Raw genomic sequence first — 10,000 nt, forward strand, 5'->3', positions numbered from 1 at the left:
AGAATGCTCTTGTCCTCTAGCAGTAAGCTGACCCCAGTTTACCTCCCACAAGGTTCATAGTCCTGCAAATTACATGGTGACCTTAGTAGAACAGATGGTATGTAAAAAGCACCCAGTTCACGCTGCAAAGGGGTTGGCATTTGGAAGGGTATCCAGTCATAGGAACTATGTCAAAGCACACCTCAGTGGATGGTGAGGCAGTCCTTGGACGGACACACTGGACCCTCTTCAAACCATCCAACCCATGCCAGCATGGAACATGGACGTTAAATGATGATGATCATACATACATATATATACATATACATATATGCCAGAACCAGATGTATCAGAAATAAATACTAGGTCAATTTGTTAACCCTACTAGGCAGTGCCCCAGCATGACCACGTTCACACATATACGTGTGTGTGTGTGAACTCACTGGAGTTACTTTATGTATTAATTCATAAAACACCAAAAATGCTTCTCTACTCTCTATTGTTTGTGACCATGTGTGACTTAGTGTCCACATGTGTGAATTAGTGAAACATGTCTCCATGGATGAATTTTTATTTTTGCATCTTTATGTATCTAGATTTACTGTGTCAAGGTTGCTGTCTGCAACTCTAATTGCTATATATAAATCTGTGTATATACACAGCTGGCTACCTGCCAGCTATTCTATGAATGTGTTTGTACTAATGAAACATCTGTGAAGAATATGCGTCGATGTACATAGGAGATACGGTGTATATACAAATGTGTCTATATTTGTAGATACGTATATAATTAATCTCCCCCTCTCTCCATATATATCCATCTATTTATGTATATATATATATGTATAAATATACATACATGCATGTGTGTGTATGTATACACACATGCGTTCATAATCATTCATTATCATATATGTGTGTGTGTTTGTATGTGTTCTCTCGCACGTAGGTAGTTCTCTTCTCACGTTAAATACTTTTCTATTCATGAAACATACAAATTCATTTTTAATCCTGACAATGCACCATTCAATTTATCAACACCTTTCTGTCTCGGCCTATTGCTGCCACTCAACTCTTTCTAACAAATATATCGTTATTATTACTGACGTTATTTCACGTTTTCTTTCTTCAATAATTATCTCCCCTTATCTGTTCTTTTCAATATTGACCTCTCGGTGAATTTTGGCTTACATTACATTGCTAAGCTTTGTTTTCCCTCCCCTTCCCCTCATATATATATGTATGTATGTGTGTGTGTGCGCGCGCATGTGTGTGTGTGTGTGGTGTGTGTGTGTGTATGTATATATGTGTGTGTGTGTGTATGTATGTATATATATATGTGTGTGTATGCACAAACGGATGCACACATTGGTCCAACCTATGCCAACATGAAAAATGGATGTTAATTGATGATATATATACATACATATATATATATCAAACATATATATATATATGCTTTTCAGCCTTGTCCACCAAAGAACCTCTTTTGCCACAGCCACCAGGCAAACGAAAACTGCCTTGCCTGCCTGATTGAAGGAGGGCAGCAGTGCAATCATCACTAGAGACTCAGCTGACAGATGGCTCTGTCCCACACTTGACAGCAGCTGTTCAATATAATCCCACAAGTCAGCAATGCCCAGACACTGAACAAGAGTGTGCAGAACAGTTTCGTCCCTCTGCGCGCACTTCAGACAAGCCCGCCTGGCAGCACATCCGTGCCTGTGGATTATCAACTGTGGTTGAAGGGATTGAAGGGGAAAAGTGATTGAGCTGCAATTATCACATATTGCATAATGAGATAGATTCAGAAAATATCTTGTTTCATGAATTGTCTTGACTAATGAGTAATGAAATCCAGATGGATACATCAATCAATACTCTGTGCAAAAATCTTGGCTAATAATTTGTCACGTGAGGTAAATTGTAGATGCTGAATTTATTGGGTGTTTATTCATCAGCCATTGGTTGCAGAGTGAAATGAAATAAAGGAAGATGATGCGGTTACATAACTTTTTTCAAGGTTTCCAATAGTTTCAAATGGTTAGAGGAACTTTTTCATTTCTGTACACATTGGTTTGTACATATAAAATTCTTGTCAATCCATACAATAATTAATTAGTTATTTAAAAACAAGTCTTTCTACTTGTTTTGGAACTCAACTAAAGATCAAGGAACATTCTGGACATGATATTAGGCCTTGGTACTGAGTCCATCTGTACAACAAACCCAATAAAATCTAACGATATGTCAATAAATTCTCCAACTATCTTAGATCTATGATTAAATCCATAGTTAATAGTGTTACATCTAGAATATCTAGGCTATAAGTTAATGAGATTTTCTGTCAGAACATAAAATATTATAATGCCACTTCAGCTTGGACGGGATTTACAAAGAAAATCTGTTATGTTCCTAAAAGAAATGCTGAGAAAATACTTAAGAATAGTGGACAATACTTGCAAGAGCAGATGCAAAATAAACATCAATGTAATACAAATTATTTTAATGACAGATATAGGAATAGGATTGCTTAAAACATAGATAGTAGTAGAAAAAAAAAAGTCAGACCTGATAAAGGATGATGATGATCAATAAGTGAATTTTAATGTTTTCTTTGAAAATCCTGGTAAATATCTGAAAAATTCAGATATTAGACTTCCATTAGGCAAAACATAAAACATAATAACAGATTTAACCCTGAGAATGACATGGGAGGAAGTGGTAAGGACTGATCTTGGGAAGTTGGACCTTACGGAGGAAATGGCCATAGACCGAGATGTCTAACGACCCATCCACAGCAGTGAAACTGAGTTCTAGAAGTGCCGTGTGTCCCACCCACATTTGACAAGAAAACTTCTCACACACTCCACCACAATGAACCAAACTACATCACTACATCCCTTCTCTTTCCCACATTTCCACTTCATGCACTATGATTACCTCCCACTCCCCAATCTTGTCCCCTTGGCCCTGTGCCACTGTATCATTGTTCTCTGCTTGCCCCCAACCTGTGTGTTGTACCCACATACCTTGTCTCACTCTATTATTGCCATCTGCTAGCCCCTGACCTGAGTGTTCCACCCACACTTAACAAGAAAACTTTTCCCTCATCCTACCCCAATGAACATCTTTTTTTCTCACATTTCCTCCTTCATTCCCTATGCCTAGCTCTCACTCCTTGCTTAGCTCTCACTCCTTGCCTAGCTCTCACTTCCTGCCTAGCTCCCTTTTTCCAATCCTGTTCCCACACCCCTGTTTCTCACAATCATTAATTGCACTCACTTCGCAATATCCTGTCACATATATTATGGCATTTGAACCTCAAGGCTATGCCCTGGCACTTGCCACTATCTATATCACTCTCTTCCTTTACGCAACCAACTCATTTATACTCTGATCCCTGTTCTTTGTGAGTATGCCTGGCATTTTGCCACCATTTCTATCCTGCTATCTCCCACTCTCTCCTCCTGCAATTCCCTCAGGTTGGGCAAACGTGTATTTTCTTGACAGTAGCACACCTGTTTCTGTCTTCATTCCTGATCTTTCTCTCTCTGGCTGGGTAACCTTGTACTTCCTCTACAGCAAGGCACCTGTATCTGTTTCACTATAACCTTTTCATCATCACCTCCTCCAATACCTCCTTCCCTCTTAACAGTTTTTGTCTTGCAGGTACTTGGTGACCCTGTCACTGCAGGTGCCACTTAAAAGGCATCCAGTCCACACTGTAAAGTGGTTGGTTTTCAGACGAGTGTCCATCTGTGAAAATCTTGCCAAAACTGACCTCCCCTGTGCTTGTGCCACATAAAAAGCACTATTCACCTCACCTGTGCTTGTGCCATGTAAAAAGCACTAAGTCCACTCTGCTGAGCAGTTGGTATTAGGAAGGGCATCTAGCTGTAAAAATCTTGCCAAAATAGTCACATAAGTCTGGTGCAGGCTTCAGCCTGGCTGGCTCTTGTGGTACGATCCCACCCATGCTAGCATGGAACTCGGATGGTAAATGATGATGATCCAGCTAAGATTAGTGGTTATGTTCTTCTTATAGTTTCTTCCATCCCCTGCTTGGATTATCTCTATGTAACATACCAAATACACGTTTCTTAACTAATCTTTAATCTAATCCTTAACTATGTATTTAATTTAATTTGTTTTAATTCTAGTAAACCTAATACCATCAAGAACTGACTATAAAGGAAGGTGATGATTTATCTGTTGTAATGAAACCCGAGTCTTGTCTTTTCATTTAGCTACTTTCTAATCTCTTCCCTCTTTTTTGAATCCATGTGTCCCCTAACGCTTCCATCACTGACCTTATTTAAAGCAATTCTGTAACTCTATCACCATCACACCAAAAGCAGACACGATGGGAGTAAACTCCCCACAATTTCACACCATGTTAATGCAGGTGTCTAATTTAATGAAATGTTTAATTACCTACAATTAAAATTTGTTTTTAATAAAATTATTTTGGTGGGGATTATTAACATCATGTCTAAATAACCAATTGTTTTTCTTTTCATATTTACATTTAGAATGTTTTTTTTTTTATTAATAGTTTTTTTAGTTTAAAATTTGATCATCATTAAATTTTATTCTGGAGTGGGAATGTCATATCAGGCTGGATTTGAACAAGCAACCTCTATTTCGAAGAGGTTAGTAGTGGGAGAAATGTTAATCTTACATACAGATCAATTGATTGTTTTCAATTGTATTATAAATAGATATGTATATATTTGCGGTGATTGACAGCCAGTCAGTGAGAAAATATAAAACAAAGCTTTTGTTATCATAATCAACCCAGCTGCTGCCACAACTTTAATGAAATGGTGGACTGATGGAAGAATGAATTCTATTTTGATTGTCTTGACTGTCTCAAATGGTAGTTGTTTTCTTAGTCTAATATAAACAGAATGTCCAACCTTTGATTAGAGTTTAATGAATGTTACTGATTTTTGGGAGAATGAAATCAGCAGAGATGACCATGTCTAGTTTAAAGTAACAGTCTAACTGCTTTAATTCACTGAGTTTTCTTGTTTGCAATCAGTCATCCAACTAAAATATAAACACTCACTCACTGACCATTTCTCACATGCTTTCATCTCTTGCTACTGTATTCATATTACAATAGCCTCAGCTCCTTTGAACCAGCTGATTGCCAACCACTTCTCACCCAGACCCAACCAACACATCCATTTCTTGCAAGGGTTGCTTGACTAAATTCAGAGAAGCAGCTCAAAATTTGCAAAAAAATAAGGGAATTGTGTGAAAAAGTAACCCAAAATGAAAACAATGCTAGCTCTCTGGCCTTGCCATCTCCTGTCAACCCATCTGACTCACACCAGCACCATAGAAAACGGACATTAAATGATGATGGCATGTGTGTGTGTGTGCATGCGTGTGCATGGGAGTGTGTGTATGATAATGTAAAAATCACAACAATGGTCCTTCTAGAGAAACAAAATTCACAGAGGGAGGCTTCATTTGGATATTTTTTACAATCATTTGAGCAGTATTTTAGCTGGTATTTTCCCTTCAATTGAGAGAAAGGAAATTCTTGGATAATTTACTGTCAATTACCTCTCTGTTAGTTAATGATGTATATTACTATATTCTTGAATTGTTTGGGGAGGTTAACAGATTATGAAGACTTGAAGAAGTCTGTAACATAATACATTCTTACCACATTTATAGACTTTTAGGGGGATGCTGTCAGACACGAAGAGCCTTCCTTGAAATTTTGAGATGGCAGTCATCTGCTTCTCTGAATTTGGTAGATCCAAACTGATATTTTCTGAAGAATGTGTTATTTAAAGCTTTAGGAGAAATCATTGGGGGTTGGTTGAATAACTCATCAAAGCATTCCCTTCAGCGCTTTGTGATGTCATTCTTCTTAGTGTAGGGCTATCCTTACATTTCATTGATCTGTCTCCGCCTTTCTGAGGAACCATACACTTCTCTCAGACTGGCATAGAAAACCTTTACATTATGAAAATCAACAACAACCTTTATCTTCTTGTCCCATCATCAGTCTGTCAGACTTTGTTTTGTGGCAAGGCATTTGTGTCTTTGAGTCAGTTGGTAGCTTCTCAGGTATATCAGCCATTGACATGGCAACCATTTGACAGTGCCTTTATCTCTCACATAGCATCTCTTCTATCTTTACATAATTTTTGTCAGACCAGTCACCATTTGAGGAAACCTATTTAGGCAGCAGCTGTTCTGTAGATTGCTTCATGTAACGATGTCCAAGAAACATGAGCTAGACCAGTTGTCAGATGGAGGAGTGTCTGGTAGCACTGTTGGTTGGTTGGTTGGTCCTTTTTGCTATGAGAGCACATTGTACTTGAGGGGTTTTCCATTTGCTTGTAACTCTGTTTGACAAGCAAATTATATGTATCAAAATATGTGATCAGTAAGGCAAATAAGCTTTCCTTGTGGCATGTATACAGCTTATATCTGCAATGTTGTCTCTATGACTAAGTTCACAATCTAACAGACATCAACAATTTGATTGCAAATGCCACCAGTTGTAAAATCATTTTTCTAGAAAATGGTTAAAAGCGAATTCTTCTTGAAGGCCAGAGTAGATTTCATATGTCTTGAAGCATCAAGGACAAGATTTCTACTCCATTACAAATCAAGGAAAATCTATGGAAAAATGTCTTCCACTTTTCATCATATTAAATTGAATTTACAAAGACCTTCCACAATGTGGAAGAGTGGGTTTATGGACCCTGCTCAAAAGATACGAATGCCCAGAAAAATGTATGGAAACTGTCAAGCAGTTTTATGACAGTGCATCTGTCATGATCTCTTTCTTTGGAGTGGGCTTGCGCTCTCTTACCAGTCAGCCATTGTTGAGTAAAACAAGACTACACTTGTTCCAGCTCTATTTCAGCTATTTCTGGATGCTTGCTTGAAAAAAGCAGCAAGTGAACTTAGTCACTGTATATACTTGCACAAGCGTGGATTGTTGAGTATATCTAGACAAAGATCCATTGTGGTATGTATATTTGTGAGCTTCTTTTCACTGACGACTCTGTCCCAGTGATAGATTCTTTAGAAGACATCCAGAAAATTACTCAACCATTTTAAGTGCGCAATGTCAGTTTTTGGTCTGTCAATAAATGTAGAAAAAACTAAAGTCTTATTGCTGTCTAAATCTGAAGTGCAGAACACAAACTCCTTGACCATCATGATTGTGAATCTGTCTCTAATTCTGGTAAAAATATTCACATATTTAGGCAGCATAGTTTCTGATGACAACAGCCTGGACTCGGAGATGGACCACTACAGACAGTTGGCTGTGGTTGTTTTTGAAAAGTTCAATGATTTATTTAGGAAATGTCAAGGCATTAAACTTTTGATGATATGTAAAGTCTACCCAACAATAGTTCGATTCAGACATATTCTGTTGAGACCCATGCATTATATCATTGTCATCTCAAAAAGCTGATGAGCTACCTGTTATATCAACTGTAATCTATAATAAACACTTCTTGATGTGAACACAGCTCCAACCAGGACGCAAAATGCTGTGAGCAATAATGTTGAGTGTTGAGTCTCTGCTGATGGATTCACAGTTACACTGAGTAGGACACATGATAATCCATGTAAAGGGCTTCTGAAGGTTGAAATGAGGAAGGTGCTGAAGAGGGTGACCAAACAGCATCAAAGAACATTTCAATAAAGTGAGTGGTTTGATTGTGACTGTTTGGGAAAAGAAGGTAGAGGCTGATTACAAACAACGGTGGTGGAGTTATGAAGAAAGATTTGTTGTAGAGAGAAACTGGATGAATCAAGAAAAAGGCAAAAAAGAAAAGAGGTTCAGACAAGATCCACTATATTAAGCTTACCAACAGTTTTCTGTAATGCCTGCAGTCAGGGTTGTGCCAGAATCTCTGGTCTACAATTCCATGAAAGAATAAAACATGGTTGCTCTCATCCTCCCATTTTCCATTTATTCTTCCTTCTTTCCTCTCATTTCTCTCTTATTTATTCTCTTTCCCATCAACATCTTTTCCTCTATCCTATGATTGGAATCTTACATACATGTATGAGTGCCAACAACAATCTCCAGTCATAGCTGTCCTGATGAGCATTGGGGAAACTGCAGAGGATTGACATTGCCAAAATAAAAACATTATTAACCACTACGATGGTATAGAGCACTCTTTCTCCTGACAGTCAACACTAAATGGGATTGCATATATATATATATATATATATATATATATATATATATAATATATATATATATATATTATATATATATAACTCTGCCAGATCAGGCTGGAGCCATCTGGTTCGCCAGTCCTCAGTCAAATCGTCCAACCCATGCTAGCATAGAAAGCGGACATCAAACGATGATGATGATGATGATGATATATATATATATATATGCCAAAACTAATCTTGTCTGTGCTAGTGCCATGTAAAAAGCACTGAGTTCACCTGTAAAATCCCTGCTAAAACAGACACAGAAGCCTTGGGTAGATTTTCTACTTGGCCGGCTCCTGTCAACTGTCCTACCCAAGCATGCATGGAAGATGGACATTAAACAATGATGACAACGATGACGATGATGATGATATTGCTAGCCACTACACATTCTCATCATCTCTCCTTGTTTCTTTCTGTGTTCCTTTCTGTGCAAGAGCATAGGCTCGAAACATTAAAGACTTTTTCACTTCCCAAGCGTTATACTAATACATCTGTTTGTTTTCTACACCACCTGTCTTCATCTTTTGTTTTTTTGCGAATTCTCCCTATATATATATATATATATATATATATATATATGGTTCAAATTTGCAGGAAACCAGAGACAAAGGTAGGTGTAGGAACAACAAGTAGGTGTATTAGTTTAATGCAATGGAAAAGTGGAAAAGTATTTTTATGTTTCAAGTCCACGCTCTTCGGCAGAAAGGATTAAAAGTAAAAGAAAAAATGGAGGGAGAATGAAAACAACAGAAAAAAATTGTGCAGAGTTCAACTGTCCAACATGGTGAGATGACTGGAAAAAAGAGGTTGAATGGAAAGGAGATAATGATAATAATAATAATGGTAAAGGTAAAGGTGATCCCAACGAATTAAGGTGTGCTAGCGTGTGTGTGTATGTGAGAATGGTGTGTATGAGTGTGTATGTGTGTCTGACGTGTGTGTGTGTAGCAGTTGATGTATACTTGATCAGGTAGTGTGTGCACATGTGTTCTTCCAGTTCACGACACACATTCAGTCATGACTGTTTTTGATCCTCCGTGAGCAGGCAAGGCACAAATTTTACTGCAACTTTATTCATACCCAATTCTCCATTCAAAATTCGTTGGCAGGAGTTCCAGGACACACCAATCGTCTCTTTTTCTACTCTAGGAACAAGGCCCGAAAGTTTGGGGGGAGGGAGGGGGCAGTCAATTGGATCGAACTCAGTACACAACTGGTACTTAATTTATCGACCCTGAAAGGATGAAAGGCAAAGTCGACCTCAGTGGAATTTGAACTCAGAATGTAATGACAGATGAAATATCGCTCAGCATTTCGCCTGGTGTGCTAACGTTTCTGCCAGCTCACACACACACACCAGTCATATCAACAAGTTTGTCAATTGTTTGGTGATTGTCCTCCAAGATCAGATCATGAATTTTGTTGATGTCTTCATTCGTTTGGGAGTTTGACGGTCGTCCTGAACAAGGTTGGTTTTCAAGTAACAAGTGACCATTTTTAAAATGTGGAAACCACTTATAAGCTTTTGTTTTGCTCATGGCAGCATCCTTGTAAGCTGTCTGAAGATTGGGAACTATTTGGTTCACTGTTTTCTCTGGCAGAAAACAGAATTTCATGGAAGCATGCTGTTCCTTCATTTCAGTCATTGCAAAAATTGACAAACAAGGGAGAAGCCCTGCAAATAAAGATGCACCACATGAGAGTACTATCATAGCAGATGGTGTCAGTCGGCAGGCTAAGGCCTGAGGGTCGCATCAAGTGGCTTCTAGCAGCAGAAGCCTGAACTACAACAGGT

This window comes from Octopus sinensis, linkage group LG10, assembly GCF_006345805.1.
Source record: "Octopus sinensis linkage group LG10, ASM634580v1, whole genome shotgun sequence".
In the NCBI taxonomy this organism is placed as follows: Eukaryota; Metazoa; Mollusca; class Cephalopoda; order Octopoda; family Octopodidae; genus Octopus; species Octopus sinensis.